General features: G+C 45.0%; 1 non-coding gene across 1 annotated transcript; it reads right to left on the minus strand.

The window, feature by feature from the left end:
* Positions 1-13638: 13638 nt before the first annotated feature.
* Positions 13639-13712, minus strand: trnas-aga (transfer RNA serine (anticodon AGA)). Its single transcript has one exon. It is a non-coding gene; the product is annotated as a tRNA-Ser (tRNA).
* Between the last annotated feature and the right edge of the window lie 10065 nt (positions 13713-23777).

The raw sequence follows: 23777 nt of genomic DNA on the forward strand, positions 1-23777 counted from the left end.
GTTCATCAGTCTCTCGCTGTCTCTTATAATAAAAACAAGAAATGCTGGAACCACTCAGCAGGTCTGGCAGCATCTGTGGAAAGAGAAACAGAGTTAACGTTTCGGGTCAGTGACCCTTCATCGGAACGATGAAACGTTAACTCTTCGTTCCGATGAAGGGTCACTGACCCGAAACGTTAACTCTGCTTCTCTTTCCACAGATGCTGTCAGACCTGCTGAGTGGTTCCAGCATTTCTTGTTTTTATTTCAGATTTCCAGCATCCGCAGTATTTTGCTTTTATCTCGCTGTCTCTTGCTGGTTTGCTCAGTACCTTTCTCTGTCTGTTCCTTTCTGGGTCCTGATAATATCTACCTGGTTTTCTGTGTGTCTTTCTCTGCCTGCCTCATTATCGGTGCTGTTACTCAGTGTCCTTGTGTCATTGTGCAGTGAGGGTGAGTCCGTCAGCACGTGTGTTGCTGAGTCTGGGATTCTTGAGAAATCCGACTCCAATCCTATTTTGATAAAAACATTGGGGAAATGAACATATTTCACTAACAGGCAGCTAAAATTCAAAACAGCAGTTAGCAGAGTGGTGCAGCGGAAGCGTGCTGGGCTCATAACCCAGAGGTCGATGGATCGAAACCATTCTTTGCTATTTACGCTTGGCAGGAAGACAAACAGTTCACTTTCAAAACATCAAGTGTTTCCTCAGAAAAGCAAGACACGCTCGATTGCAATCAGCTTTTTCCTTCTAGTGAACACATCAATCAGTAACAAATCACTTTTGCTCACACGAACACAAACTGCAAACACGAACCAGCCGAGTCTCTCCCACTTTGTCAACCCCTTCCTGCAGAGCCTCCTCTCCACCACCAGATGGTGATGTTGGCCACAATAAAACCAGGGCAAATGGTCACAGTGAGGAGACGGTCAGCAACAGAAAATAAAACAATAACAGGGAAAACCTTTACACAACAACAGGGTACATCTTTACACAACAGAAAACATATTTACACAACAGGAAATACCTTTAGACAACAGGGAGAGCACAATCATACAAATGCCTTGTTTCTCCATCTCAGTTTCGTTGTCTGTCTCTCTCTCTCCGTTCCACATTTTTGCTTCCTCACAGTCTATTAGTTTTCTCTGTGTTTTTCTCTCTGTCCCGTTGTCGATGGTGTCACTCAGCGTCCTTGTAACATTGCGTAGCCAGGCTGAGCCTCCCAACACCTGTGTTACAGAACATAGAACATAGAACAGTACAGCACAGTACAGGCCCTTCGGCCCACGATGATGTGCCGAACCTTTAACCTACTCTAAGATCAAAACTACCTACATACCCTTCATTCTACTATCATCCATGTACCTATCCAAGAGACGCTTAAATGTCCCTAATGTATCTGCTTCTACTACCACCGCTGGCAGTGCATTCCACGCACCCACCACTCTCTTGTGTGAAGAACCTACCTCTGACATCTCCCCGAAACATTCCTCCATCACCTTAAAATTATGCCCCCTGGTGATAGCCCTTTCCACCCTGGGAAAAAGTCTCTGGCTATCCACTCTATCTATGCCTCTCATCATCTTGTACCCCTCTATCAAGTCACCTCTCATCCTTCTTCGTTCCAATGAGAAAAGTCCCAGCTCCCTCAATCTTTCTTTGTAAGACATGCCCTCCTGTCCAGGCAGCATCCTGATAAATCTCCTCTGCACCCTCTCTAAAGCTTCCACATCCTTCCTATAATGAGACGACCAGAACTGAACACAATATTCCAAGTGTGGTCTAACCAGGGCTTTATAGAGCTGCAGCATAACCTCGCGGCTCTTAAACTCAATCACCCTGTTAATGAAAGCCAACACACCATACGCCTTCTTAACAACCCTATCAACTTGGGTGGCAACTTTGAGCGATCTATGGACATGGGCCCCAAGATCCCTCTGTTCCTCCACACTACCAAGAATCCTGTCTTTTCGCCTGTATTCTGCATTCAAATTCAACCCTCCAAAATGAATCACTTCACACTTTTCCAGGTTGAACTCCATCTGCCACTTCTCAGCCCAGCTCTGCATCATGTCAATGTCCTGTTGCAACCTACAACAGCCTTCCACACTATCCACAACTCCAGCAACCTTCGTGTCACCGGCAAACTTGCTAACCCAGACTTCCACTTCCTCATCCAAGTCATTAATATCAATCACAAAGAGCAGAGGTCCCAGAACAGATCCCTGCGGAACACCACTGGTCACCGAGCTCCAGGCTGAATACTTTCCATCTACTACCACCCTCTGTCTTCTATGGGCCAGCCAATTCTGTATCCAGACAGCCAACTTTCCCTGTATCCCATGCCTCCTTACTTTCTGAATGAGCCTACCATGGGGAACCTTATCAAACGCCTTGCTGAAATCCACGTACACCACATCCACTGCTCTTCCTTCATCAATGTGTTTTGTCACATCTTCAAAGAATGTAATAAGGCTTGTGAGGCATGACCTGCCCCTCACAAAGCCATGCTGACTGTCTCTAATCAAACTATGATTTTCCAACTAATCATAAATCCTGTCTCTCAGAATCCTCTCCAATAATTTGCCCACTACCTACGTAAGACTGACTGGTCTATAATTCCCAGGGTTATCCCTATTCCCTTTCTTGAACAAGGGAATAACATTTGCCACCCTCCAATCATCTGGTACTACTCCAGTGGACAGTGAGGACGCAAAGATCATCGCCAAAGGCGCGGCAATCTCTTCCCTCGCTTTCCTTAATATCCTTGGGTATATCCCGTCTGGCCCCAGGGACTTATCTGTCCTCATGTCTTTCAAAATTTCCAGCACATCCTCCCTCTTAACATCAACCTGTTCGAGCATATCAGCCTGTTTCACAACCTGTCCTCACAAACGACCAGGTCCCTCTCACTAGTGAATACTGAAGCAAAGTATTCATTTAGGACCTCCCCTGCCTCCTCCGACTCCAGGCACAAGTTCCCTCCACTATCCTTGATCGGCCCTACCCTCACTCTGGCCATCCTCTTGTTCCTCACATAAGTGTAGAACGCATTGGGATTTTCCTTAATCCTACCCGCCAAGACTTTTTCATGTCCCCTTCTAGCTCTCCTAAGTCCATTCTTCAGTTCCTTCCTGGCTACCTTGTAACCCTCTAGAGCCCTGTCTGATCCTTGCTTCCTCAACCTTAAGTAAGCTTCCTTCTTCCTCTTGACTAGCTGTTCCACATTTCTTGTCATCCAAGGTTCCTTCACCCTTCCATCCCTTCCTTGCCTCATCGGGACAAACCTATCCAGCAGTCGCAGCAAGTGCTCCCTAAACAACCTCCACATTTCTGTCGTGCATTTCCCTGAAAACATCTGTTCCCAATTTATGCACCCCAGTTCCTGCCTAATAGCATTGTAATTCCCCCTCCCCAATTAAATATTTTCCCATCCCGTCTGCTCCTGTCCCTCTCCATGACGATAGTAAAGGTCAGGGAGTTGTGATCACCATCACCGAAATGCTCTCCCACCGAGAGATCTGCCACCTGGCCTTGTTCGTTGCCAATCACCAAATCCAACATAGCTTCCCCTCTAGTCAGCCTATCTACATATTGAGTCAGGAAACCTTCCTGGACACACCTGACAAAAACTGCTCCATCCAAACTATTTGCACTAAGGAGGTTCCAATGAATATTAGGGAAGTTGAAGTCACCCATGACAACAACCCTGTTACTTCTGCACCTTTCCAAAATCTGCCTCCCAATCTGTTCCTCCGTGTCTCTGTTGCTATTGAGGGGTCTATGGAAAACTCCCAATAAAGTGACTGCTCCTTTCCTGTTTCTGACTTCCACCCATAATGACTCAGTAGACAAACCCTCCTCGATGACCTCCCTTTCTGCAGCTGTGATACTATCCCTGATTAACAATGCCACTCCCCCACTTCTTTTACCTCCCTCCCTATTCCTTTTGAAACATCTAAACCCCGGAACATCCAACATCAATTCCTGTCCCTGTGATCTCCAAGTGCCCGTAATGGCCACAACATCGTAGCTCGAAGTACTGATCCATGCTCTAAGTTCATCACTCTTATTCCTGACACTTCTTGCATTAAAATAGACACACTTCAACCCATAATACTGGCTGAAACATTGCCCTGTCAACTGTCTAACCTTCCTCACAGACTCTCTGCACTCGGTATCTGCCTGTTCAACAGCTACCCCATCCACTGATCCATAGCTCCGTTTCCCATCCCCCTGCCAAACTAGTTTAAACCCTCCCGAAGAGCTCTAGCAAACCTCCCGCCCAGGATATTGGTGCCCCTCCAGTTCAGATGCAACCCGTCCTTCTTGTACAGGTCCCACCTTCCCCAGAAGGTATCCCAATGATCCACATAACTGAAGCCCTCCCTGCTACACCAGCTCTGTAGCCACGTGTTCAGCTGCACTCGCTCTCTGTTTCTAGCCTCACGAGCACGTGGCACCGGTATCAATCCTGAGATTACTACTCTGCTCGTCCTGCCTTTTAGCTTCCAACCTAACTCCTATATTCGCTTTTCAGGTCCTCATCCCTTTTCCTAGCTATGTCATTGGTACCGATATGGGCCACGACTTCTGGCTGCTCCCCCTCCCCCTTAAGAATCCTGTAGACTCGATCTGAGACATCCCTGACCCTGGCACCCAGGAGGCAACATGCCATCCGGGAGTCTCGTTCGCGACCACAGTATCTCCTGTCTGTTCCTCTAACCATTGAATCTCCTGTTACTATCGCTCTCCTATTCTCCACCCTTCCCTTCTGAGCCGCAGAGCCAGGCTCAGTGGGAGAGATCTGGCCGCTGTGTCTTTCCCCTGGTAGGTCCCCCCCCCCCCGACCGTATCCAAAACGGTATACTTATTATTGAGGGGAACGGCCACAGGGGATCCCTGCACTGTGCGCCTATTCCCTTTCCCTCCCCTGATGGTCACCCAGCTACCTTTATCCTGTGACTTAGGTGTCAGTACTTCCCTATAACTGCTCTCTATCATCCCCTCTGCCTCCCGCATGATCCGAAGTTCATCCAGCTCCAGCTCCAGTTCCCTAACGCGCTCTGTGAGGAGCTGGAGTTGGGTGCACTTCTCACAGGTGATGTCAGCAGGGACACAAGTGGTGACCCTTACCTCCCACATCCTGCAAGAGGAGCATGCAACTGCCCTAGCTTCCATCCCCTCTGCTCTAAATTGACAACAGAGAATAAAAAAATATAAAGGAAAACCTTACCTTACCAAACCCTCCACACAAGAGTCCTTTTTTTGGTTGGAGGAGGAGGATGGGTGGGAGACAGTACACGTGTAGTGTTTCGGGTTTAGCCACTGCCCGAATATATAAGTTCACTTACCCAGCAGTCCCCGTGTCCGCCGAATCGCCAGGTAAGTACTTTATAGTGAAACGTACCTTCCCAGCTGCCCCCTGGCTCGCACTATCACCGCTACTGCTGATCAAAGGTGTTGCTGTAATAAAAACAGAAAATGCTGGAAATCCTAAGTAGGTCTGGCAGCATCTGTGCAGAGAGAAACAGTTAACAGTTCAGGTCTGTTTCCTTAGCTCACATTAACTTTGTTTCTTTCTCCACAGATGCTGCCAGACCTGCTGACTATTTCAAGCATTTTCTGTTTATGTTTCCGATTTCCAGCATCTGCAGTATTTTGCTTTTGTACGTGTGTTGCTATGTCTGGGACTGTTTGAGTGCAATGCTATTGCTTTATAAACAGCGTTGAAACAAACATTTATCTAGTTAACACACAGCACTAATACACAGCTGGATATAAACAGCAGCCTGCAGCAGAGGGTGCAGTGGATGTTTATTAACACAAATAATTCACCAGCACCATATTTACTGCTATCCACAATCACACCACGCTTCATCTTAACACGTTTTATTCTTCATTTACATCAACTTCTTGCTTCCAATAAACACTTCAATTTGGAACACAGCTTCCAAATCACCTTTATTCACAAACCCGAACACAAGCTGCAAATGCTGCAAACACACACCAGCCCAGACTTTTCCCTTTCTGTCAACCCATTCCTGCATCACTGCCTCTCCACCAACAGTTGTCGCTAGAATCATACAATCATAGAATGGCTAAAGCACAGAAGGAGGTCATTCGGTCTGACGAGCCCATGCTGGCTCTCTGCTAAAGCAACTCACCTCATCTCACTCCCCAGTCATTTCAATTTCGGTGGTGGGAAAACTTCTCGAAAGAATAATTCGGGACAAAATTAATAGTCCCATGGATAAATGTGGGTTAATTCAGGAAAGACAGCATGGATTTCTTAAGGGAAAGTCATGTTTAACTGTCCTGCTGGAGTTTTTTGATGAGGTAACAGAGAAGGCTGATGAGGGCAATGCTGTTGATGTGGTGTACATGGACTTTCAAAAGGTCTGACAGCATCTGAAAGGTCACTGACCTGAAACGTTAACTCTGCTTCTCTCTCCACAGATGCTGCCAGACCTGCTGAGTATTTCCAGCACTTTTTGTTTACATTTCAGATTTCTAGCATCTGCAGTATTTTGCTTTTATTGACTTTCAAAAGGAGTTTGATACAGTGCAACACAACAGACTTGTGAACAAAGTTATAACTCATGGTAATAAAAGGGACAGTAGTAACATGGATATGGAATTGGCTGAGTGACAGGAAACAAAGAGTAGTGATCAATGGATGTTCTTCGGGCTAGAGGAAGGTTTGTAGTGGAGTTCCCCAGGAGTCAGTGTTGGGACCCTTGCCTTTCCTGATATATATTAATGACCGAGACCTTGGTGTACAGGGCAGAATTTCAAAGTTTATGGATGATACGAAAATTGGAAGCATTGTGAACTGTAAGGATGATAGTGTAGAACTTCAAAAGGACATAGACAAGTTGGTGGAATGGGAGGACAGATGACAGGTGAAGTTCAATGCAGAGAAATGTGAATTGATTCATTTTGGTAGGAAGAACATGGAGTGACAATGTAGAATAAAGGGTACAATTCTAAAGGGGGTGCAGGTGCAGTGGGACCTGGGGTTATATGTCATTGGTTGAGAGAGTGGTTAATAAAGCATACAGTATCCTCGGCTTTAGTAATAGAGGCATAGAGTACAAGAACAAGGAGGTCATGTTGAACTTGTATAAGACACTAGCCTCAGCTGAAGTACTGCATCCAGTTCTGGGTGCCACACTTTAGGAAAGATGTGAAGGCATTGGAGAGATTATGGAAAAGATTCATGAGAATGGTTCCAGGGATGAGGAACTTCAGTTATGAAGATAGATTGGAGAAGTTAGGACTGTTTTCCTTGGAGAAAAGAAGGCTAAGAGGAGATTTCATAGTGGTATTCAAAATGATGAGGGGTGTGGACAGAGTGGATAGGGAGAAACTGTTCCCACTTGTGAAAGGATCGAGAACGAGAGGGCACAGATTTAAAGTAATTGGTAAAAGAAGCAAAAGCGACATGAGGAAAAACTTTTTCACACAGCGAGTGGTTAAAGTATGAACTGCCTGAGAATGTGATGGAGGCAGGTTCAATTGAAGCATTCAAAGGGGAATTAGACTGTTATCTGAAAAGGAAGAATGTGCAGGATTATGGGGAGAAGACGGGGAAGTGACATCAGGTGAATTGCTCATTTGGAGAGTCAGTGCAGACACGATGGGCCAAATGGCCTCCTTCTGTGTAGTAACAATTCTGTGATTCTGTGATTCCAATATTCAAGTCATTTCTATATATGGTGGTTCTGACACTGACCCTTGTGGACATCACTGTTCACCATCTTCCATTCTGAAAAACAGCCAAATACCACAACTCACCTTTCTTGATATTTCATCCATTTTTTAATCCAAGCAGATACTGACCCTCCTATTCCAGGAGCCTCAGTTTTGTTACCCAGCCTTTTATGTGGTAGTCTGTCAAACGCTTTCTTAAAATCCATATAGACAACATCCATTGCTTTCCCTTCATCAACCTTTTCTGTTACTTCATCAAAAAAATCAGTTATATTAGTGAAGAAGTGGAAAGGTGCTGAAGCTTTCAGTTTTCGGTCGACCCAAACCAAGTTCAAGGCCTGAATAATGAACCGATTGCCTCATTAGTTCTGTGAATAATACAATGATTTAATAGACAAAGTTTTGAAACATTCCTGCCCATAAATCTTGATAACAGAGAGTGTGTGGATCTCCTGACTCAGAATGTTTAATGGATACAGTCCTCAGATCCGACAAGGAACCCCTGAACATCCACAGTAAAGGCAGTGTGGATGAGGAAATGTAAGAGCCGGGAGCTGAAACTCAGGGACGGCCGAGCTCTCCTGTCATTGAGCTTGTGTGTCTGCTCTGCTCGCCGCACTTCCGGCTCTACTTTGTTTCCAATGAAAAGATGAAAAGGGCCGTTCGGTTTTCCTCTCACTGACAGCGTGTTTCACTCGGGTTAATATAACCCGGGACTTTTGCAGCTGAAATGAATTCTGCAGGGTCCCAGCAAACACACCGGCTCCCTCCTTTCTCCCCTCTTTCTATCGGATTGTTTTACCAGGAGGGGCTCAATAATAACAAACCCCCTGCAGGGAATGACCGCAAATTGAGCATCTAAATGGGGCAAGTGGGCAGCTTTCTGGGTTCTAGGTTCCCCCTACCCCGCCCCTCCCTCCCTCCAGTCCAAGCCCCTCTTCACTTTCTTTGGGACTTTGATGATGGTGAAATGGGGAAAGTTCCCATTGATGTTTGAATGCTGAATTGCTGCAGAGATCTGCGCACGCGCGATGCAGCCCCGCCCCAGTGGGACGTCACAATAAGGAGTGGAGCCCATGCGCAGCCTTTCCCCAACCCTGTCTGTGAGGCCATTCACTCAATCAGGGGAAGATGCTTTAAATCAGCTGCTAATGGAGACTTCCCGGGCCCGGGGGAAGGGAACAAACAGCATCTACTTCCAGCAGCCACTGCTTTGGGAGCGTGTCCGCAGATGTGCTCAGAGATTAGCATTGAGTGGTGGGAAGTTGAGGGGGAGTCGGGGAGTGTTTGTAACAGACACTGTGGAGCAGGAGCTGCTCCCGGAACATGGAGTGAGCCGGGGACACGGGGAAGGGAGAGTTCATTCTCGGACAGTGTCTGTACAGGCTCAGGGAGACACAATGGGAAGAAATCACTATTGAAAATCACTGACAATTTCACCACCCAAAGGAGAGGGAATTTTCCTGCTTTAGTTCCAGTCTCTCACTGTTTGTTGGATTGTGAACAGTGGGGGGAAAATAGCCGCAAACTAACGATGTGGACAGTTAGACAAAGAGCATTTATTGCAGACACCAGGTGAGAAGTGTGAAAGGCACATTTTAAATAGTGGCTGCTTGTTTTCCGTTGAAATAGAAATGTGACTGTGTAAAGGTCACTGCTCTTTCGGACAGTCCCAGTCATTGAGCAGTGCAGGGCTTGTGTTGTTTCTGAATGTCACAAACTTGTTGTAAAACCACTGCAAACACCTGGTAAACAGAAGCTGAATACTGCAGTACTGCAGTGGAGGCAGACACTGACACCGTTTGTGTTCTTGGTTTTCATTTTGTGATTGTTCACAATGATTATTATTGGGACGATTACATTGATCGCTTTTGTATCTTCTACCTCACCAGTTCTTTCATTCCTGCAGGAAAATACATGACGGAACCTGAATAGATGTGGTGATTCTTGGACACAAGGAAAAGTGCAGTGATCTCGTTCCAACACACAGTCAGTACAGGATCACTCCCAAAGCACAGAGATACTGCCAGCTCATCAGTTCCACTGGAACAAACAAAAGAAGTAGTCAGACAGACACTGATCCCAAAGTCAAGAGACACATTTTCAATCCAACAGTCAAACAACAGCAGGAGAGACAGAAGTTGTTTCTATTTCACTCCAATTCAGTGCAGCTGACAGGTTGATATATCAATCACAGTCCAAAAACAAACTCACTATCAGATCTAAATAAACTCTGTCACCATGGTCACATTTTAAATATAAAATCTGAAATAGAACAGACAAAATTTACAGAATAGAAAGGTACAGAATGAATGCAAGGAGGCTTCAAGGGGATTTGGACAGGTTAAATGAATGGGCAAGAACATGGCAGATGGAATATAATGTGAATAAGTGTGAAGTTCTCCACTTTGGTCAAATAAACAGAAAGACAGAGTATTTCTTAAATGGTGAGAGGTTGAGAAGTGTCGATGTCCAAAGGCACCTGGGTGTCCTTGTTCATGAGACACGAAAAGCTACTATGCAGGTGCAGCAAGCAATGCGGAAGGCAAATGGTATGTTGGCTTCATTGAAAGCGTATTTGAGTACATGAGTAAAGATGTATGAAGTCTAGATGAGACCGCACCTGGAGTATTCTGTACAATTTTGGTTTCCTTATCGAAGGAAGGATAGACTTGTCACAGAGGGAGTGCAACAGAGATTCACCGGTCTCATCCCCTCGGATGGTGGGATTGTCTGATGATGAGAGACTTCAGAAACTGGGCCTAAATTCTCTAGAGTTTTGAAGAATGAGAGGTGATCTCATTGAAACAGACAAAGTTCTTACAGGGTGTCACAGGGTAGATATGGATAGGATGTTTCCTCTGTCTAGTGAGTCCAGAACAAGGGGACACAGTCTCAGAATAAGGGCAGACTGAGATGAGCAGGAATTTCTTTACTCAGAGGGTGCAAAATCTGTGGAATTCTTTATCCCAGAGGGCTGTGGAAGATCAATCATTGAACATATTCAAGACAGAAATCGATAGATTTCTAAATACAAACAAGATCAAGCGATATGGAGATGGCAGAGAAAAATGGCGGAGAGGTAGATGATCAGTCACGATCTGTTTGAATGTTGGAGCAGGCTCGATGGGCTGAATGGCCTAATGCCCCTATTTCCTATGATCCTATGAATCCCAATAATGTACATCAGAACGTTAGACCAAGTTATGCATTACATACCAGTTCAAAAATCCCACAGAGATTAAGACTGAAAGATACAGTATCAATTCCATTACTACAAAATGAAGGACTTGGAGCTTGCAGACCAGCCCATGTATAAGATTGAAAGTTATATTTTCATTCACAATCGTTTTCACAGAGCTTAATATTGAATACCAATCCACAACTTGTACAGGACTACCAAATAAAACCTACAACTGTAAAATACAGCTAATCCATATTTTAAATTAAACACAAGGCAAATAAATATTGATACATTAAGAGAGCGGGAAACAGTGAGAGTAGAGTGGAGCATAAAGAGCCCAGGAGAGAGAGGGAGCAAGAGTTCACTCGGAGAGCAGGGAACAGCGAGAGCAGGCGTCAAAAAAGGCAAAGGAATACACAATTAATGGGAGAACACTGAACGGTGTAGAGGAAGTGAGGGACGTTGGACTGAATGTCCACAGATCCCTGAAGTAGCAGTGCAGGTCAATAAGCTGGTTCAGCAGGTAAATGGAATCCTTTCCTTTATTAACTGAGGTATAGAGTATAAGGGTGACCTGGTATCCATGGCAATAAGTCACTGACAGCTAACATTCAGGTGCAGCAAGCAATTAGGAAGGCTAATAGTATGTTAGCCTTTATCACAAGAGGATTTGAGTACAGGAGTAGTGAATTCTTGCTTCAACTGTATGGAACCTTGGTTAGACTGCACTTGGAGTACTGTGTGCAGTTTTGGTCCCCTTGCCTTAGGAAGGATATTATTGCCATAGATAGAGTGCAAAGAAGGTTCATCAGACTTGTTCCTTGGATGGTGGGACTGTCCTATGAAGAGAGATTGGGGAAACTGGGGCTGTATTCTCTGGAGTTTTGAAGAATGAGAGGTGATCTCATTGAAACCTACAAAATATTTAAAGGACAGTCAGGGTAGATGCAGCTAAGATGTTTCCCTGGTTGGGGAGTCGAGAACCAGGGGACGCAATTTCAAAATAAGGGGCATGCCACTTCGGACAGTTTTGAGGAGAAATGTTGTTACTCAGAGGGTTGTGAATCTTTGGAATTCTGTACCCCAGAGGGCTGTGGAAGCTCAGTCATTGAGTATGTTTAAAGCAGAGATTGATAGATTTCTAAATACAAATGACATAAGGGAATATGAGGAAAGTGTGGGGAAAAGGGCATTGAAGTGGATGATCAGCCATGATCATATTGAATGGTGGGGCAGGCTCGATGTGCTGAATGGTCGACTCCTGCTCCTATGTTCCTATGTTCCTAACTCCACATTATCGATGAGACACAGCCTCAGGCCGACTTGTCGGGTGTTGCAAACAGATAACACTGCTTCTGATCTTCACCAGAACAGAGAGTGAGATGTAAAATTGATCATCAAACAGACTGTGAGAGAATACAACAGAATAAAACACATGGAGAGACACTGTGGAATAACAAATAGATTAGGTTGGAATGTTGAATTATGATTGGAATGGATAAAACAGCAGATTAAATTGGGACAGAAAAGAGAAACTGATGGGAAGAAGGAAGAAAAGAAAGGATGGATCTGTTCACTTTTTTCAGTTTTTTCACTGGTCCATCAAAGCTAGATTAAAAAAAGATGCAAAAAACAGAGAATTTCACCAAAAAGGGAGATTAAATGCTGCCGAAACCTTGGATCGAAGGATGCCCCAACAGATCACCTGTTTAACTGTCTCCTCACTGGGGGATTTCAATCAATGAGCAATATTATTCTCTCCTTTTCTTTTGTTAAATGAAACCACTACTGTCACTTGGAGTTAATATCCCTGTGTTCCAACTCCTGAATAATGAAATTGTGAGTTTCGTGATATTTTCTGGACACATTTCCTGCTGAAAGAACTAAGAGCTCTTTTCTAATTTACACAATACTATATACACACTCATCAAGCCTCCGAAACTAGCATCCTTGGTGCTGCTCTCTCCTCCCAAACCTCATCTCATGTGACTGTTACATCATCACTCTGATTGTGGGAGGGGTTAATCCCACTGTTTTCAGCATTAACCCTTTACATCCTCATACTGCACTGTCTGTCCAAACAAATCGGTGGAGGGAACTTGAATTATCAACACAGCAACAGCTGCCAGTTGAAAATCAACTCAACTCATCAGAGAGAGACTGTCAGAGAACTTCCTGCATCCAGTCCTGACCCTGTCACATGAAGCAGCTGCTCACCCAGACCCCACTCTCATCAACACTGAACATTTTTAATGAGACCCTTCAAATACTGTTTACAAAAGGCCGCAAAGATCAAAGTTCACACAGTTGTATAAAATACAACAAAGTTTAATATCTTCTCACCGTTTCTCGGGAACCACATGAGACTTAGGTTTTCTTATTTGGTTCCTTTGATTTTTCTTGTTCCTGACTGACAAATATTCCAAACCTCAGATAAACCCTCCCACTTGCGTCATGTCCCAGTCTCGGTTAAAAGCAACACATAATGACACAAACACTCTCCTTCAGTGAGATTAATATCAAGCTGTTTTCCAGGTTGAATGGAACTGTGATCAAATTTATGCCAAAGAAGTTAACTTTGATGTATTAGCACTGAAATTCTGTGCAAGGAGAAACAGCCATTCCAAACTCATATCCTTCACAAAGGCTGTTTTTTTATGTGATTGAAATTCATCAAGTATTTTGAATTAAAGTTCACAAGACACAGATGTCAGTGTTGATAATGAAACTTTTCAAGCATGTTGCAACTGTGAAATGAGGCTCTGCTGGGAGTTGAACCCAGGATCTCCTGTTTTCTAGACAGGTGCTTTAACCAACTAAACTACAGAGCCAGATCACAAATGTGTGTGCAATTGAAATCAGAGGAAGGCCTTGTAGATAGTGGGCAGGCTTTGGCGAGTCAAGAGCTGAGTTCGTCACGGCATTGTTCCCAGCCTCTGACTCGCTCTTGTAGTTGTTGCTGGAGTTGTAATTGTAATAGGCAACCGTCTGTCTCGGAAGACGATGGGCTACACCCGGGGTGTACGTCACTTCTGTGTGAAACATCGTTTGTTGTGGCTGTAGAGGATGACTCGTGAGTGACAATCCCTTCCGCAGCTGGTACAGATGAATATCATTGGCCCGAGGTCGACTGATAATTTTTCCTTCCTCTGAGCTCTCTTTCCCACCATCTGGTCATTTCTTTTGTCCTCTGCTTTTACCATGGTCTTCCTGAATGCCTTTCTCCAGGAATTCCAGTCAGCAGGAAGGACTTCCCATGCATTGACTCCAATCCCAGTCAGCTTGAGATCTCGCTTTGCAGATGTCCTTGTATCACAGATGTGGGTGACCTGTTGGTCTCGTGCTGATAGCAAGCTCACCATAGAGCGTGTCTTTGGCAAAGCGACCGTCATCCATTCAGCACACATGACTCAGTCAACAGAGTCATCGCTGACTCAAGAGGGCAAACATGCTGCGGATCCCTGCACGCTGGTGTACTTCTGCATTCGGCAGTCTGTCCTGCCAGGAGATGCCCAATATCCATCTGAGACAGTGGAGGTGGAAGCTGTTCAGCTGCTTTTCTTGGCTTGTATAAGTTGTTGATGCTTCTCTATTCTAAAGGAGGGTGCTGAGAACACAAGCCTGTTACACGCGGAGTTTTGTATTTTCGATCAGTTTGCTGTCGGTTCACACTCGTCTTCTCAACTTTGACATGACAGCTGCAGCATTGACAATCCTGGTGCTGATTTCAGTATCAAGGGACAGATTGCTGGTGATTGTTGATCCAAGGTATGTGAAGCTGTTGACAACCTCCAAAGTGAGCCTGTCGATGTTGATGGAAGGTGGAGTCTCTAGTCCTGGCCCATAACTTTGATCTTCCTGATGCTGATCGTCAGTCCAAACTCCTTGCAGGCCAGGGAGAACCGATATACAAGCTGCTGTTAATGAACTTCATTATGGGATGTCAGCACAGCGTCATCAGCAAAGAGCAACTCACAGACCAAGAACTGACTCATTTTGGTCTTGGTGCGCAGTCTTGCCAAGATGAACAGCTTGTCATCAGCTCTGGTATGCAGGTGGACAACCCCATCTGAGACACTGAAAGTTTAAAATAGCAGCATGGAGAAGAATATACCAATTGTAAAGGATGTGAGCTGTGAGGAGGTTACAAGGAGGCTTCCAGGGGACTTGGACAGGATAAGTGAATGAAATGACAGATGGAATATAATGTGAATAAGTGTGAAGTTATCCACTTTGGTAGAATAAACAGAAAGACAGAATATTTCTTAAATGGTGAGAGGTTGGGAAGTGTTGATGTCCAAAGGGACCTGGGTGTCCTTGTTCATGAGACACTAAAAGCTCGCATGCAGGTGCAGCAATCAATTAGGAAGGCAAATGGTATGTTGGCCTTAACACGAGGGGTCATGAGTACAGGAATAAAGATGTCTTGCTGCGATTGTATAGAGCCTTGGTGAGATTGTGCTGGAGTATTGTGTACAGTTTTGGTTTCCTTATCTAAGGAAGGATATACTTGCCACAGAGGGAGTGCAACGGAGGGTCACCAGACTAATCCCTGGGATGGTGGGATTGTCTTATGAGGAAACTGGGCTTGTATTCCTTAAAGTTTCATTTAAAAGGCCATTTAAAACTGAGATAGGGTGGAATTTCTTCACTCAGAGGGTGGTGAATCTTTGGACTTCTCTACCTCAGGGGTTTGTGAAAGTTCAATCATTGAGCATGTTCAGGACAGAAATTGATAGAAATCTTGATACTCATGACATCAAGGGATTTGGGGAGAGCGCGGGAAAGTGGTGTTGAGGTAGATGATCAGCAAGGATGTAATTGAATGACAGATCAGGCTCGACAGGTGAAACTGCCTCCTCCTACGTTCTGAAGAGAGTTTGCACCAGGACACAGCCCTGTTTTACCCCACTGCTGATCGTGAAAGTGTCTGATGTTGCTCCATTGTAACTGACGGAACTGTGCATGTTCTCGTGGAAAGAAGAGATGACGCCCAAGAGTTCAGGAGGGCAGCCTAGTTTCCACAGCAGTTTGAAGAGTCTGTCTCTGCTAACAAGATCGAAGGCCTTGGTGATGTCTATAAAGACAATGTAGAGTGGTCTGTACTGTTCACAGTACTTCTCCTGTAACTGCCGAAGTGAGAAAATCATGTCGACTGTCGATCTACCAGCTCTGAAGCTGCACTGAGACTCAGGATAGATGTGTGATGTCAGGGTCTGCAATCTGGTCAGAGCAATGTGAGCAAAGACCTTCCCCACAATACTTAGCAAGCAGATGCCTCGGTAATTGCTGCAGTCACTGCGATTCCCCCTTATTGTTGTACAAGGTGACAATGTTTGCATCACGCATGTTTAGAGGCGCAGATCTCCCCTTCCAACAGAGACACAGAAGTTCATGGAGATGCTGCAGCAGAGCTGCTTTTCCACTTTTGATGATTCCAGGTGGAGTACCATCATTTCCCAGGGCTTTACCACTGGCAAGACGGTCAATGGCCTTGTTGAGCTCTCCTATGGTGGGGTCACTGTCCAACTCCTCCACGACAGGGAAGTCTGGAATGGTTCTGAGAGCTACTTCAATGACAATGTTCTCCGTTATGTAGAGTTCAAGGTAATGCTCCACTCACCTTTCCATCTGCTTGTTAGGTTCAGTGATGATCGTCCCTGTCTTTGTCTTCAAAGGTGCTGATTTAGTTACTGCTGGGCCCGTTGCTTTCATAATTTTTTTTTTATTCATTCATGTGATGTGGTCATCACTGGCTAAGCCAGCATTTATTGCCCATCCCTCATTTCCCTTGAGAATGTGATGGTGAGCTGCCTTCTTGAACCGCTGCAGTCTGTGTGAGGTAGGTACACCCACAGTGCTGTTAGGAAGGGAGTTCCAGGATTTTGACCCAGCAACAGTGAAGGAAAGGCGATATAGTTCCAAGTCACGATAGTGTGTGGCTTGGAGGGGAACTTGCAGGTGGTGGTGTTCCCATGAATTTGCTGCCCTTGTCCTTATAGTTGGTAGAGGTTGCGGGTATGGAAGGTGCTGTCTAAGGAACCTTGGTGTGTTGAATTCCTTCATATGTCCCTCTAGCAGCCCCCAGATTCAGCGGCAGATTGGATGCTGTTGCAGAGTTTTAACCAGTATTGATTGGTGCAGTGCTGAGCAGTCTGCAGAGACTTGTGTCTGGCAGCTCTGAGAGCATCTAGAGTTTGTTTGCTGCGGACTTGTTTGTAGTTCATGAGGGCTCTCTTCTTAGTTGCAGTAACTGACTCCATTTCAGTCCAATAAGCCTCAAACCAGTCAGCATTCCTCCCATCTCTTTTCCCATACACAGTGAGTGCAGAGTTATAGATGGTGGCGTGCAGATGATTCCACTTTGACACTGCACTGAGGCCTTGGGTGTTTTCTGAAAGAGCCTGATCGAGGATGTTGAGGAACTCCTGGGTCCTTTCTGGGTCAGTGGTTCGGCTAGTGTTGATCCGAGAACGACCTTTCTTCTTGGATGGATGAAGCTTCCTTGGCTGAAGCCTGACCTTGTTACACACCAGGGAGTGGTCAGTGTCACAGGCAGCGCTGTGATACCTGCGTGTGATGAGGATACTGCTGAGGGTGGTACGTCTGGTGCTGATAAGGTCTAGCTGGTGCCAGTGGCATGATCTCGGACGTCTCCAGGACACCTTGTGGCACAGCTTGACCTGGAAGTAGCTGTTCGTCACACAGAGTCCATGGTGACAGCATAGCTCCAGAAACCTCTGTCCATTTTTGTACATCTTGCTAATCCCCTTGTGCCCTATGCTCATTGGCCAAGCTGTAGTCAGTACCCAAGCTTGCGTTGAAATCCCCGAGAAGATACAGTCCCTCGGTGCTGGGAATTCTGCTGATGGCAGTGTCTAGTGTCTCATAGAATTGATCCTTGACATCTGGGGTGGAGGTGAGTGTCGGGACATAGATGCACATGAGATTAACTGGGCCCGCGCTTGTTGACAAGTGAAGGGTAAGAAGTCTCTCTGAGCCAACTGTGGGGGGTTCACTCATTGCAAGTAGCGTGTTTTTTACTGTGAGACCCACTCCATGCTCACGAGTTGCCTCTTGGGCTTTCCCCTGCCTGAAGAAGGTGTAGTGTTTCTCTTTGAGGGATCCACTTTGAATGAGTCTAGTTTCTTGCAGCACAGCAATGTCCACATTGAGCCTTGTGAGTTCCTTGTCAATCACAGCTGTCTGGTGTGTGTCATCAACCTGCAGAAGGTTGTCAGTAAGGCCAGGACACATGGTCCTTACATTCCAGCTTGTGATGCGAAGCACTGGTGTCTTCTTTGCTGAGTTTGTCTTGCCTGGTGCATAGATTATCAATCCGCCAGTTGAGAGATATCTCTCTAAGCTGCAAGCACCCATTGAAGCAAGTAGGTCGTGGCAGGACAGCACCTAACTGACTGGGGGCTGCACAGCTTGGAGTAGGTGGTAGTTCTCCAATGAGACGCGATGATCTCCCCCACTGTCAAAAGTAACCCCTGGTGCTCATACTCTACACCAATTGAGTGAGAGCTTATACTCGGTAACTGTTTCTTCCCATGTTTTGCTAATGTTTAACCACGAAGCTGGAGTGTCCTCTCCAGGGCACAGGCCTGGGCAAATAGTATGCAGACACTGAGCATCAGGACCCCCTCTCAGCATTGCTAGTATTGTCCAAAGGAAAGGAAAAAAACAGTTCTGTTTGGTACCAGCTCTGCTGTCGGAGTTGCTGCAAAACTACCTGATAAGTAACAGGTAACCGCCTACGGGACTCCACTCCGGATTTACTGTCCAGGTTTACTCCCTAAGCCTTCTTCTCTCTCAAGACACCCACAGGGAAGTGAGACATTTTGCCCATAGATGGGGCTCTGTTCTTTGGCATCAGGATGGAACCACCCGCCAGTGGGCCTGCATGACATGCACAAGGATATCACACACTGCCCCATCCCTGGGACAGCTCAGAGAGATACCCTGATGATAATACACCCCACAGGAAAATCACAAACAGCCCAATCCCTTGGACAGCTCAGGGTCAGACACTGCACACACTGCAACAACAGTGACATTTCTGTATTAGTCCCTCCATTCTGAATCACCCGACTTTATGCTTTCCGTCTCTCAGCTAATTTTGTATCCACGCTGCCACTGCCTCCTTAATCCCATCTGCTCAAATTTTGTTAACAAGTCTATTTTTTGGTACTTTTTCAAACACAATTTTGAAGTGCAGACACACACCATCAACCCCACCACCCTGGTCAACTCTCTGTGAAACTTCATCAAATAAATTAATTCATTAATTAATTCATACACAATCTTCTGTTAACCAATCTGTTCTGGCTGTCATTTATTAGCCCATGTTCGACCAAGTGCCAGTTAATTTTCTCCTGGATAATTGTCTCTAAAAGTTTCCCCACCACTGACATTAGACGATCTGGTCTGTAGTTCCTGGGTTTATCTCTCTTTTTAAACAGGGCTGTAAAATTAGCAATCCTTGCAGACTTATCTTTCAGTTCTGGAAAGTCTATTGTGGACAATCTCTTTGGGCTGACTTTAACCAATTAAAGCAACAGGATACTTGATTAATAAGTCCAGAACTTTTATTGAGAGTAAAATAGTGCTTAAGAATTGAAATTAAAATTATCTTGAACAAACTTGGGGAATATAAATTTACAGCTCCAGCAGGTGTGTGGACTGGTCGAGCTTGGTCTCAGAGTGTCACGGTCCTCTTTGCCCAGTCTAGATCCCTCATCAGGTGGAGAACTTGGTCGATGATCTGAGCCTTTACCCCTGAGGTCTTCTCGTGTTCCTGCACACTGAAACCTGACAAAATCCCGACTTTTAACCCCTGGATGGCCATCACACCACCTTGTAAAATAATAATTGGTCTGAGCTGTTGCTAGGTACATTTAATTAATGATGTCTTCCACTAACAGCCAACTGTCCTCAGAATCTCAGACATGAGTACGATGGAGTGGTTTCACACTGTCTCCCAATCTGATCTGAAACAAGTTTCCTATTCATTAAATCGAGACTCTTGAAAATGCTGGAAATACTCAGCAGGTCTGACAGCATCTGTGGAGAGAGAAACAGAGTTAACGTTTCAGATCTGTGATCTTTCATCACAACTGGGCTGAAATTGTCTGAGGGACTGAGATTGTGGAATCAATTTCAGGGTCAAAAACATTGTACTCTGCAAGGAAAGGAAGATGGTGATTATTAAGTAAAGTGCAAGAATATAGATGCTTTTACATTATTTGAATCAACATTGATTTAAACTTTGTGCTCACGAAACCTATCTTTTGATCAAAATGACATTGATAACAATGGAAAAAGCAACACATGCATTTCACGACCACAGGACTTTGTAAAGACGTTTACAGCCAATGAAGGACTTTCCAAATGTTGTCTCTGTGCAGTACAATACAATACCCGACAAGAAGGATATTTCACATTCGAGTCACGCAAGTCCCAGGCAATGACCTTCTGAAACAAGAGAGAATCTAACCCTCTCCCCTTGACATTCAACAGCATTACGATTGCTGAATCCCCCACGATCAACATCCTGGGGGTTACCATTGACCAGAAAATGAATTGCAGTAGCCATATAAATATCATGGCTACAAGAGCAGGTCAGACACTAGGAATCCTGCGGCAAGTAACTCACCTCCTGACTCCCCAAAGCCTGTCCCCTATCTACAAGGCACATGTCAGGAGTGTGATGCAAAACTCTCCATTGCCTGGATAGGTGCAGCTCCAACAACACTTAAGAAGCTCAACATCATCCAGGACAAAGCAGCCCACTTGATAGGCGCCTCATTCACTATATTCACTCTCTCTATCACCAACACACAGCGTGCACCATCCACAAGATGCACTGCAGCAACGCAGCAAGCCTCCTTACACAGCACCTTCCAAACCCGTGACTTCTATCACCTAGAAGGACAAGGGCAGCAGATGCATGGGAACACCACCACCTGCAATTTCCCCTCTTTGCCACATACCATCCTGGAATTGAAACTATATCACCGTTCCTTCACTGTGGCTGGGTCAAAATCCTGGAACTCCCTTCCTAACAGCAACACATCGACTGTAGTGGTTCAAGAAGGCAGCTCACCACCACCTTCTCGAGGGAATTAGGGATGGGCAATAAATGCAATAAATAAAAATAAAGTCAATAAAAAAGACAATAATCCCCAAAAGTAGAAAATCCATATGAAAATGAAAATATAATAAAGCACAGTCAGCATAGATTTCACAAAGAAAGTCTTGATTAATCTTATCTTTGAAGAATCAACAGCAAGAGTAATACAGCAGATGTAGAAGAGTTTAAGTTAATGAAGCCTCATCCTTTTAAGTGCTTGAACCAACAAATTGTGGGTTAACAAACAAGCACACTAACTGACAGAGCTGGGTGTTGTTCTTTCCAGATTCCCCGAAAGCAGGGTGTCAATGAGTTAAATCTTCAGGTTGCTGCAACCAGAATAGCCATTGTCCACGATCAGTTTTAGTTATAAATAAAGGGTGGAACATTCATTGTGAATCTATAGAAACAGTCTGGTCCTGCACACTGCAGACACATCCACGTCATCACCAACCAGTTCTCCATTAATTGATGCAGTTATTTGACTTTTCCCCATTCGCTCCATGGAATTAATTTTGAAAGATTTTAAATTCCAAGAAGTTTTGTTAATATTCAGCCCTTGAGAAGAAATCATTCCCTGGCCACAGTGGAGAGAGCATTGAATATAAAACAGTAGACTACCAGGGAACACAGAGAAAACTCATAAGCTAATCTAGAATTACTTAGTTTTCTTATTTTTGCTCTTGCTATTCGGTTTTTCATCATTTTCAGCTCCTGACTGTGGATATTATTGTGATTAAATGTGAAAAGATGCACTGTGTCTCAGCCCCGGTATATTGGCTCTTTCTCTGTACAGTGCTGTACGCACTCAGATACTGACAGTGTCTCTCCCTGCCTCAATTTTCCAGCCCTGACGGTGCAGAAAGCGCTGCTCAAAGTTACACATTCTGACTGTTTGCAGTTGATTAATGAGAGATTATTAACGTATCCTTCTGCAGTGCTGCCTCGGTTAATAACAGCAGATCGAAGTCACATTTCAGATACAGAAACAGACGCATCAATTATTCACTCTTTCCCAGAGTGAGTGAGGCCGGGACAAGCAGCAACATTCCAGCCCCACGCTCTGCAATTACCCAGCACCAGCGGAAAGCAGTGAATACAGATTCAATCAGTGGGTTAATGTCCATTACAGGGATGCAAGATTCCACGGCCCAGGACAAACATCCCCATACACCGAGAACAAGCTCAGGAAAACCAGGGGGAGTTAATATCCCAATCACTGAGCATTCCAGTCACATTGAACAAGTTCCTGAACTGAGTGAACCTTTCAAAGTACAGGAGTGATGACGAGGTCAAAAAGGTCTGAACAGTTGAGGTGATTGAGCGGTTTCAGCTTCTCTGTTCAGGTTGCAGCTTTCACTGGAGGCATGTGTTTAAATCCCACTTCTAACAACTTGATTTTCAGTTACTTTACAGAGTTTCCTTGAAGGTTTGAGGTGGAGTAAATACTGAGGAACTGTTTCTAACTGCTGAACGGTCAATAACCGAAGGTTACAGATTTAAAGTGACTCACAAAACCAGAAGGAACATGAGGAAAAATTCCTTTCTGCAACATGTGGTTAGCATTTCAGTTATGTGGATAGATTGGAGAAGCTGGGGTTGTTCTCCTTAGAGAGGAGATTTGATAGAGGTGTTCACAATCATGAGGGGTCGTGACAGACCCGATAGAGAGAAACTGTTGGTAGAAGGATTGAGACTCAGGTAAAAGCTGTGGCTCAGTTGGTCACACTCACCTCGAAATCACAAGCTTCTGGGTTCAGATTTCACAGCTGACACTCCAGTACAGCACTGAGGGTGTTGAAAGTGCTGCCTTTCAGGTGTGATGTTAAACCAAGACCTGGTCTGCATGTTTGGGTGAATGTAAAAGATCCCATGCTGCAATTTCAAACAACTGAAGAGCAATTCTCCCTGGTGTTGTGATCAATATTTGTCCCTCAATCAGATCAGTTGGTCATTATCACATTGCTGTTTGTGGGTATTAGCTGCTGCATTTCTGACATTACAACAGTGATTACACTTCAAAAGTATTTCATTGTCCACAAAGTGCTTTGATATATCCAGTGGTCAGGAAAGGTGCTATATAAATGCAAGTCTTTTCTTTCTTTATCACAACACATTACTGTGTAAAAATGGTTCTTCATGTCACCTCTGGTTCTTTTGCCAATCACCAGATATCTGTGTCCTTTGCTTACTGACCCTTTTACCACTGGAAACAGTTTCTCCTTATTTAAAGTATTGAAAACCTCCATGATTTTGAACAAATGTGTCAAATCTTTTCTGAATTTTCTCTGCTGCAAGGAGAACAACCCCAGCTTCTCCAATCTCTCCACATAACTGAAATCCCTCACCCTGCTACCATTGTGGTAAATCTCTTTTTTATTCTTTCATGGGATGTCGGCACCTCTGACACAATGTGATTCCTGTCAACGGAGCGTCCCGCTGACATCATCGGAGAGCGCCAAGCTGCACATAGGGACAGCTGCATCTTGCCAGGATTAAGTGGCACATGCACAGGATGATGTCATGGCTCAGCACCAACATCATCGCATATCCGCCCATGGTCCATCTTCGCACATTCACGCTAAAGCGTCATCGGGTATCCAGCCTCTCACTCAGCTGAAGGAAGCGGCTGAATGGGAGACTTTGAGGTTGGATCTCTCCCCCCTCGGCCTTGACGCTTCTTCTCCTCAACTGCTCGCTCTCCACCTCGCTGCTCCCCTGGATGATTGTTCCCCGCTCGCGTCACCCAGCTCTCCTG

Source organism: Heterodontus francisci, unplaced genomic scaffold (assembly GCF_036365525.1).
Source record: "Heterodontus francisci isolate sHetFra1 unplaced genomic scaffold, sHetFra1.hap1 HAP1_SCAFFOLD_148, whole genome shotgun sequence".
Taxonomy (NCBI): Eukaryota; Metazoa; Chordata; class Chondrichthyes; order Heterodontiformes; family Heterodontidae; genus Heterodontus; species Heterodontus francisci.